Source organism: Archocentrus centrarchus, chromosome 5 (genome assembly GCF_007364275.1).
Source record: "Archocentrus centrarchus isolate MPI-CPG fArcCen1 chromosome 5, fArcCen1, whole genome shotgun sequence".
Lineage (NCBI taxonomy): Eukaryota > Metazoa > Chordata > Actinopteri > Cichliformes > Cichlidae > Archocentrus > Archocentrus centrarchus.
Window position 1 is genome coordinate 35,798,019 of NC_044350.1, and position 9,492 is coordinate 35,807,510.

Below are 9,492 nucleotides of genomic sequence, written 5' to 3' on the forward strand. Positions count from 1 at the left end.
TTCAAAATAAAGCGCACCTGACGTAAAATTTTCATTTCAAAATTATTCAGCAACCAGCCTTATTACATGAATCCTCTGTGGCACGTGCTGCCCTCGGGCAACAAACCACAGGCTCTTCAATTTATTATCTATTTATTTATTTGCTACAAGACGCATCACCGTTCAGCACAGATCCTTTAATGTGTGCAGCAAGATGTTGGAGATCTTCTCCCAGTCTGTGATAGCGAGTGCCATCTACTGTGCTGTTGTCTGCTGGGGGGGCAGCATCAGTGCCAGAGATGCCAGCAGGATCAACAAACTGATTTGCAAGGCTGGAACCATCACAGGTCAGAAATTGGAGACCTTTGAGTCAGTGAGGGTCACGAGGTCACTGAACAAACTGCTCTCTATTACGGACAACCCATCTCACCCACTCCACTCCACACTGCTGAGGCAGCAGAGCTCCTTCCCCCTCAGACTGATTCAACCTCGCTGCCATAAAGATGCTTCAGGAAATCATTCCTACCTTCTGCATAAAACTGAATAATAACGCTTCTTTCTGTGACAGGTGAACACACCTGTCAGGACATAAGATACAACACACAAATTTTGTATTATATCCTCTTGCTGCTGTCTTCCAGATTCTTTTTGTACATACTCTCATTTATAGTGTATATATTACATATTATATTATTTATCAATGCGGTTTGCACTACTCTCTTGTACGTACATTTTTTATCTATTTTGTTTCTGTATGTATAGTTTTAGTACTCATCAGTACTGTTAACTGTAATTTCCCTGTTGGACTAATAAAGGTATTGGTATCATTGACACTCTCACTTTGATGTTTAGTTATTGTAGATTGTATTTTTCTTGCTGATGTTACACAATAATTTCCGTTGAGGGATCAATAAAGTATCTATCTAAAATGAAGACGGTTTGACCTTTGACCTGTGGGTGCAGCTTTTCACATGTCCAAAATTTAACTTGAACCGATTTCAGTTTGAGGACACCTGTGAGTTCTTATATTGATGATTATTATTATCTCAGTGATTTTTTTTAAACCTTTATTTTACCAGGTAAAATGTGTGAGAACCAGTTCTCTTTTACAAACATGACCTGGTGATGGATTCAAAGACTGCAGTGAAAAAGTATCAGGAGGAATTCCTGGCACTGAACTGGCCAAGAGCTGCAACAAGAGCTGTAGGTGCGTTCTCAGGGAGGTGCACATCAGGTGATGGTGAAGGTTTTTCTCCAGATATGATGCATAAATCCGCTGCTACGAGACATTAGTGAGAGAAAGTTTGTGTTCAACTTATTTTCTACTATCTCTTTATCAATTAGAATAAAACAAAATAAACAAAATACTTTTAAAAGGTTTCTGGACAAGAAGAGTCAGAAGAAAAGAAACACTTCACCTTGAGTGACCACCCTCATCTTAATGGAGGTTCAGCAGTGTGAGCGTGCTGGCAGTAGAGGTCCCGTCTTCCTGCAGAGAGCGTCTGCTGTCAAATAGGTCAGTGTCAAAAATATGTGTTAGAGTACGAGTGTGCTGCTGTTGGTCTGTCAGCCGTGGAGAAGATTCACTCTTCGTCTCTTTGGATGTCAGAACTAAAACAGGGAAACGTGTCCACTGCAGCCGCCGTCTGTGCTTCTTTGAAGGGTGACCTCCATCCTCGCGCCCTGTTCATGCTCACTTTTCAAGCCCTGTGCAGTTGGGACTGTTGGAGTCTGATGGTTAAAGCCACCACAAAAGAAACAGAATTTAGAACAAAACCACAAACAGCCTAAAAGTGTTGATATTTTTAAAATCAGGCCCGGAGATCCCAGCCAGTGTCTGTGCACATGTGTATGCAGCTTTGTGCTAACCTTCTTAGTTCTTGTTTCCCCTCAGTGTGCCGGCCTCTCTGTGTCAAGTCTGCCTTTCTGTCTGTCGTGTTTAGTCATTTCCTGTTTTATTGTGGTAGCTCTTGTCTCGTTAGTTCGACTCTGTTCACCTGATTACCTTGTGTGTGTATTTAAGCCCTCAGTTTTCTTCAGTTCCTTGCTGCATCCAGCCTCATCCCCTGCTGGGCAGTGTGTAGCTCTGTATGGTGTTTCCTAGAGAAACCTAGTTAGTTAAATTATTTGCTCATGTAGAGTCTTTCCTTGTTTTCTTGTTGTTTTGTGAATAACCAGCAATAAAGCTGTGCTTGGGTCCACATCCTGCCTCCCATATGGCCTAAAATAACACTCGGTCCTATTCTCAAATCTGAGATTCTATATTTATATAGAATCAAATCACAACAGTCGCCGCAAGGCACTTTATATTGTAAGGTAAAGACCCTACAGTCAAAATGACCCCCTATGAGCAAGTATTTGGTGACAGAGGGAAGGAAAAACTCCCTCAGAATCAGGCTCGGGGGGGCCTAACTCTACACCCTGTCCAGGAGAGGGCAGTGGGCTTTTAACCCGACTGTCCTCACACTCATGACATTTTTAGAGTTTTCATGTTAAACATAACAAATAATGAACTACCATGTAACTGGGATTCACTGCTGGTAGAAACATGAACTTCTGCAGATGAATGTGCTGCGACGTGAGCTTCGATATCAACTGTATGAACAGAACAGAATCAGGAGAGCTGCTTCAGGTGCAACAGGAGGGGAGGAGTCAGAGAAAAACCAGAGAACAGGTGAGGTTCACAGTCTGTTGCTAGTTTCTTCTGCTGGATCAGAAAACCCAGAGTTTCCCTCCCTTCCTGGAACAGGATCACCGACTCTACGACTCTGAAATGTTTTGGTGGAACGAAGGAAACCTTCATCATATGAGGCAGGTGGTTTTAATGCTGCTCTTACTACTGTTCATTCACCACTTCCTGCTGTTTCTGCTTCCTTTAGCTCTTTCACAATAAGAGCTGTGCACCGTGTTTGTCACTGAGTGAGCAGAGCTTTGTCAGCAGATCTGTTCTTCTGTATAAATCTGTGTTTCTCAGACTTTGTGGCAGCTTCACGTGCCAGCATAAATTCAGGAACAGGAAGTTAAATGTTAAAGAAAGGGTGGTGCAACAGCATCAACAAGCTTCATCCATCCATTTTCATAACTGCTGATCAAATTCAGGGTCCCAGATGATACTGGGTGAGAGGCAGGGTCCACCCAGGACAGGTCGCCGGTCTATTGCAAGGTTAATGCTACGACTGTTGTGGTGTTCATGAATAATGAATGTTAAACATTTGGGATCTTGAATGTGATCCCGGAAGGCCAGGTGACTTGTGGGAAGTCAGCAGGGGGCGGGGTGTGTTTTGTTTGGGGTTTTCATGTAATAAAGGACGTGATCGTCAGCACACGGAGGTCTATGGTTATTTGTTCAAATTAAGAACACGACATGGTGTCAGAAGTGGCTCGTGTTGCTGGGGAGACACTTCCAGGGTCCATCGGGAGTGGATAAGGAGGGACAAGGGTGAGCAATAGCATGGAGATGTCTAATAACGGAGAGGACGAGCAGCCGAGGGCAGGAGTTAGCACTGTGGCTAATACTCCCAGCGCTACGTTCAGCATCCAGCCGCCGGAGCCCTTTGATTTTTCTAAACCACAGGAATGGACAAAATGGATTCGTCGCTTCGAGAGGTTCCGCCAGGCCAGTAACTTGTCATTGAGTTCGGACGAGAACCAGGTAAACACCCTGATATACTGTATGGGAGACGAAGCAGATGATGTCCTGAGAGGACTAAAGCTAAACGACGCAGACCAGCGCCAGTACGATAAAGTGAAAGAAGGCTTCCAAAATTTTTTTGTAGTGAAGAAAAATGTTGTTTACGAACGCGCAAGATTTAACATGCGCAAACAGGAGCCAAATGAAACAGTGGATGCGTTCGTTACAGCCCTGCATGCATTAGCGGAGCACTGCAGTTACGGACCGCTCCATGACGAATTAATTAGGGACAGAATTGTAGTGGCCTTAGCAGACATCAGACTGTCAGAGCGTATGCAAATGGAGAAAAATTTGGACTTGGAGAAAGCTGTAAACATGGCAAGACAATCAGAAGAGATTAAAAGGCAACAAAGTGCTCTGAGAGGTGAAGCCAGTGCAACGCAGTCAAGTGTCAGCTCTGTTGACAGAGTTGTTAAGAGCAGACAACAGTTTGAGAAAATCAAATACAACAAGTTCCAAGATAAATGTGCTAAAACACATCCACAGGTCGACAGTAAAAGCAGAAGCACATCGAGTACAAAGTGCTTCAGGTGTGGAGGCTCCCCTCACCCTAAACACGAATGTCCTGCTAAGGATGCAAAATGTCATTTCTGTGGAAAGAAAGGACATTACCAACGCGCGTGCAGGCACAGCAAAAAAGTGCAAAGCGTCGAAGAGGGGGAAGAGGAGGAAAGTTTCTTCCTTGGCGCTGTGACCACAGAAAATCAGGCATGGACAGCGGACATACAAATAAATGACACCACACTAAAATTTAAGCTTGATACAGGTGCGGATGTCACAGCCATGGCTCAAACAGATTGGAATAGACTGTTCCCAAGCATTGCAAAGCCTGTTCTTCTCAAACCTGTAAAACCCCTGTTAGGCCCTGGCCGGACGCCACTGGTGGTTGCAGGTTACACGAAACTACAGCTTATTTATGGAGACAAGCGTACAATGGAGAAGGTCTACGTTGTCAAAAACCTCACTACACCGCTGCTTGGATTGCCTGCCATCACAGCTCTTGGCCTTCTGGTGCGCGTGAACTCTATATCAATGGACACTCTAAAAACAGTATATCCCAGACTCTGCAATGGACTAGGTGAGGTGCATCACACATACCACATCAAACTCAAACCTGAGGCGGTGCCATACTCACTCAAAGCCCCCAGGAGAATTCCCCTGCCTTTGGTAGGAAAGGTAAAAGAGGAACTTCACAGAATGGAGGAGCTGGGCGTCATTAGCCGGGTGGAGGAACCTACAGATTGGTGTGCCGGCCTGGTGGTAGTCCCAAAAACAAACAGTCCCAGGCTGAGACTGTGTGTGGACTTCACAGGACTGAACAAGTACGTTTGCAGAGAAAAGTACGTACTGCCATCAGTTGATCAAAGTCTGGGAATGCTGGTGGGAGCAAAAGTGTTCAGTAAACTGGATGCCAATATGGGGTTTTGGCAAATTCCCTTAGCAAAGGACTCAGCCCAGCTCACAACATTCATAACACCGTTTGGGCGATTTCACTTTAATCGCCTTCCCTTCGGCATCAGTTCTGCACCTGAGCACTTCCAGCGCATGATGGCGGAGGTTATAGAAGGACTGGAGGGAGTGATTTGCCACATTGATGATCTGCTGGTGTGGGGCTGCAACCAGGAGGAACATGATGCCCGTCTACATGCTACGCTGAAACGGCTGGAAAAAGCAGGTTTGACGCTGAATGTAGAAAAGTGTGATCTCTCACAGAGGAAAGTTTCCTTCTTGGGCCATATCATCACAGATTCAGGCATCAGCCCTGATCCAAAAAAAACTGAGTCAATTACCGACATGAAAGAACCAAGTAATGTGGCAGAACTGAGGAGCTTTCTGGGTATGGTGAACCAAGTGGGCAAGTTCATTCCCCACTTGGCTGAAAAGGACAAGGCCCTGCGTGAGCTGTTGTCGAAAAGGAACAGCTGGTACTGGGGCACAGACCAGGACAAAGCATTCAAAACTTTAAAAGAGGCACTGACCTCACCCCCAGTACTGGCCATGTATGACCCGAACAGAGACACTAAAGTTTCTGCAGATGCTTCATCATATGGACTGGGGGGGGTTCTTCTCCAGCGGTGGGAGGAAGGCTGGAGACCGGTTGCGTATGCTTCGCGGTCACTTTCTCCAACGGAGCAACGCTATGCACAGGTGGAAAAAGAGGCTTTAGCCCTTACTTGGGCATGTGAGCGTTTTCGAGATTTCCTCATAGGAAAACACTTCTGCTTAGAAACAGATCACAAGCCCCTCATTTCCCTGCTGGGAGGACAAGCTTTGAATCTTCTCCCACCAAGGATCCAGCGTTTCAGGATGAGACTCATGCGCTACTCGTACGAGATACAGTACGCCCCAGGTGAATCACTCTGGACAGCAGACACATTGTCCCGTTCACCTGTTAAGAGACAGATGTCACATTCTGATAAAGAACTAATGGAAGACACAGACATCTATGTGGACAATATCGTTGCAAATCTGCCGGTTAGTTCCTCATACCTGGACACACTTAAAGGAGAGTTACAGAGTGATAACATTTGTGCTCGTGTCATGCAGAGGTGCACACAAGGATGGCCAAATCTGGAAAAACAGGAACCGCTGCTGAAACATTACTGGCCAGAACGTGCCGCTCTGACTGTGAAAGATGGCTTGTTGCTAAAAGGCTCACGGCTAGTTATCCCTTCAGCGATGCGCAACGATGTGTTAGAAAAGCTTCATGAGGGACATCAAGGAGTTGTTAAGTGCAGAGCCCGTGCTCGCCAGTCAGTGTGGTGGCCTGGACTCAGTCAGCAAATAAGCGAAATGGTGTTAAAATGTAGAACCTGTATACAGGAAAGAGACAATCACAGTGAACCACTCATACCTTCCCAGCACCCAGCCCGCCCATGGCAAAAAATAGGCACAGATCTTTTTGAGTTGGGAGGGAAAAGTTACCTTCTTGTTGTGGACTATTTTTCTAGATATGTGGAGATAGCCCTCCTAAAGGGGACAAAAACGAGTGAGATCATAGTTCATCTTAAGTCAATTTTTGCCCGACATGGTATCCCAGAGGTTCTAATGTCAGATAATGGACCACAGTATTCTGGGCGAGTTTTTGAGTCTTTTGCTGCCTCATATGGGTTTGAACACATCACCAGCAGCCCAAGATTTCCACAAAGTAATGGGGAAGCGGAGCGCTCAGTACAAACTGTGAAAAACCTGTTAAAGAAAGCGGCAGACCCTTATTTAGCTCTTCTTGCTTATAGAGCTACACCGCTGCAGAACGGATATAGCCCTGCTGAGCTCTTAATGGGCCGACGGTTGCGCACAACGCTGCCGGCACTTCCCTCTACTTTGGATCCTGTTCTGCCAGACAGCGACAGCTTGGCTCAAAAAGAAGGCAAAAAGAGGATGATGGACATTGCTAACTTCAACAGGCGTCATCGTGCCAGACCGTTGAGTAACCTATCTCCAGGAGAACAAGTTTGGATCACAGATGCAAAAACACCAGGAACTGTGATCAAAAATTATGGCACACCAAGATCCTACACAGTGGGTTTGCCCCAGGGATCAGTGAGGCGAAATCGCAAGCACTTGATTCCCTTACATTCAACTTTGCAAGATAAGACTGTGGAAAAGGGGTTGACAGGAGTGTCTGCAGAGCAGCCTTCATCAGCTGTTTCATCATCTGCTACTCCTGCGAAAGCTGATGGTGTGAGGACAAGATCAGGGAGAATAGTGAGGAAGCCTACTAAACTAGATCTGTAAAAAAACAACAAAAAAAAAAAAACAAAAAACAAGAAAAGGAAAATAAAAGATTTGAGTTATGTTGGACTTAATTAACAAAAAGGGTACAAGGTTGGACATTTCAGAGTTATGTTATATTTGTGTCCCTAGTGGGTGAATGTAAGGAAGTAGAGAAAATGTTTCTCATGTGTTAGAGAAAATGTGTTTCTCATGTGTTAGAGAAAATGTGTTTCTTATTTGTTAAAAGGGGAGATGTGGTGTTCATGAATAATGAATGTTAAACATTTGGGATCTTGAATGTGATCCCGGAAGGCCAGGTGACTTGTGGGAAGTCAGCAGGGGGCGGGGTGTGTTTTGTTTGGGGTTTTCATGTAATAAAGGACGTGATCGTCAGCACACGGAGGTCTATGGTTATTTGTTAAGATTAAGAACACGACAACTGTGACATAACTGTATAACATACAGAGCGTTTTAATGACGCTGCAGCTCTGATCCACTCCTTCACTGGCTGCTCCATCACTCAGAAGCTCCACCCATTCTTGAATGATGGCAGTAAAACCTCATCTGTCAATCAAAGTAAGTAAATCATCTGATATTGTTCAATCAACTGATTGATTTTTATTGAAGGGAACAAATGTACATATTCAGTGTGAACACACTGCAGAGTGAAGCAGCCAGAGCTTGTTCATGTTTCTGTATGAGAGTCAAACACACACACACACACACAGAGACAGACACCGCGCCACCTGCTGGATCAACCATCACAGTGCAGTGAGGAAGAAATGGTTCTCCTGGTTTGAAGCTTTTTCTTCATTGTCATTTAACACTGTATCTTTGTATTGATTGATTGATTGATTGATCATTCTATCTCTCTCCCTGCCCTCCCTATCTTTCCTGCTTGCTGCTTGCTGTGAGAGCGTCTCTTGCACACTGTTCGAATAAGAATAAGATTGAGAGCAATATGGATTTGGCAAACTGGGCCTTCAAGACCATGGATCGAATTTTTTCCACTATGAGATCTGGGAAAGGGGAGCCTGCGTGTCCGAGTGGAACAGACCCGGTTGGATACGTCATCGACTCTTGGAGCTCGTGGAGACCTGTGTGCTTCTCGGCCCTAGAGGTGGAAGACGTGGAAGACGCTTACATATTTGGCTATCTGGTAGCGGTATCTTTTCTGTTTGGGCTTGGAGGATACCTGATTTACCGTGAAATCAAGAAAACCTGGACGGCAGTTCGACATCTGCAGAGGCTGCCGACCCAGGTGGATGGGCTGACCAGAATGGTACAGACTCAGACTCAAAGCCTGATGAACCTGAGCCGTAGACTTGGGGAGTAGCAGGTGAGAGGGGTTCGATCTGGAGATAAGGTACGGTTCTGCACAGTGAGGACGGTAACTAATGAATTTGGATTATTGGATTTATTGAATGGTTTCCCAGTGAGACTGAAGGCTGTTGAAAAAACAAGCAGCCTGTTCCAAAACAACATCTGCATTATCAGAATTCGGCTCCCTAGCCGGCCTTGGCTGGCAATCATATCTCTCCAGAACTATGTGTGAAGGCCGCTATCCCCCTCAGCCCTCTCTGTGATTTGTGAAGCTGGATCTGGTGTACCAGGGCTGCTGATGAACTTCCATCACTATCAGCAAACTGTTTGCCTGGGAGCTGGCATCTGGGCTCCACAATGCCCCCACCCTCTCGTCTCCGTCTGCGTCCCCTCCTGACCCTGACCCTTACCCACCATACTGCTATCCCGGCTTTATATGTGCAATATGCTTTTTGCTGAGGTGTTTTTTGGAACCTCGTAAGGTGTTCTTTATGAACACAGTATGAGATGATTTTTTTGAACCTAGCTATCCCAATGTATCTCTTTCTGTCTTTCTGCTAAAGGTAGCGCCGTTGAGAAACGGTTGCATGACCTCAGACATCTGTCCCCCCCTGTCTGTGTTATGTTTTTGTTTTGGATGGATGTTCTGTTAACTGCAATTTCCCCATTTGTGGGACTAATAAAGGCATTCTTGATTCTTGATGGTGAATGTTTCTTCTCACTTTTATTATTTTAATGTCATTTCCTGAAATGTTGGTTTCTCCTTTCCCTTCACTTTAAGG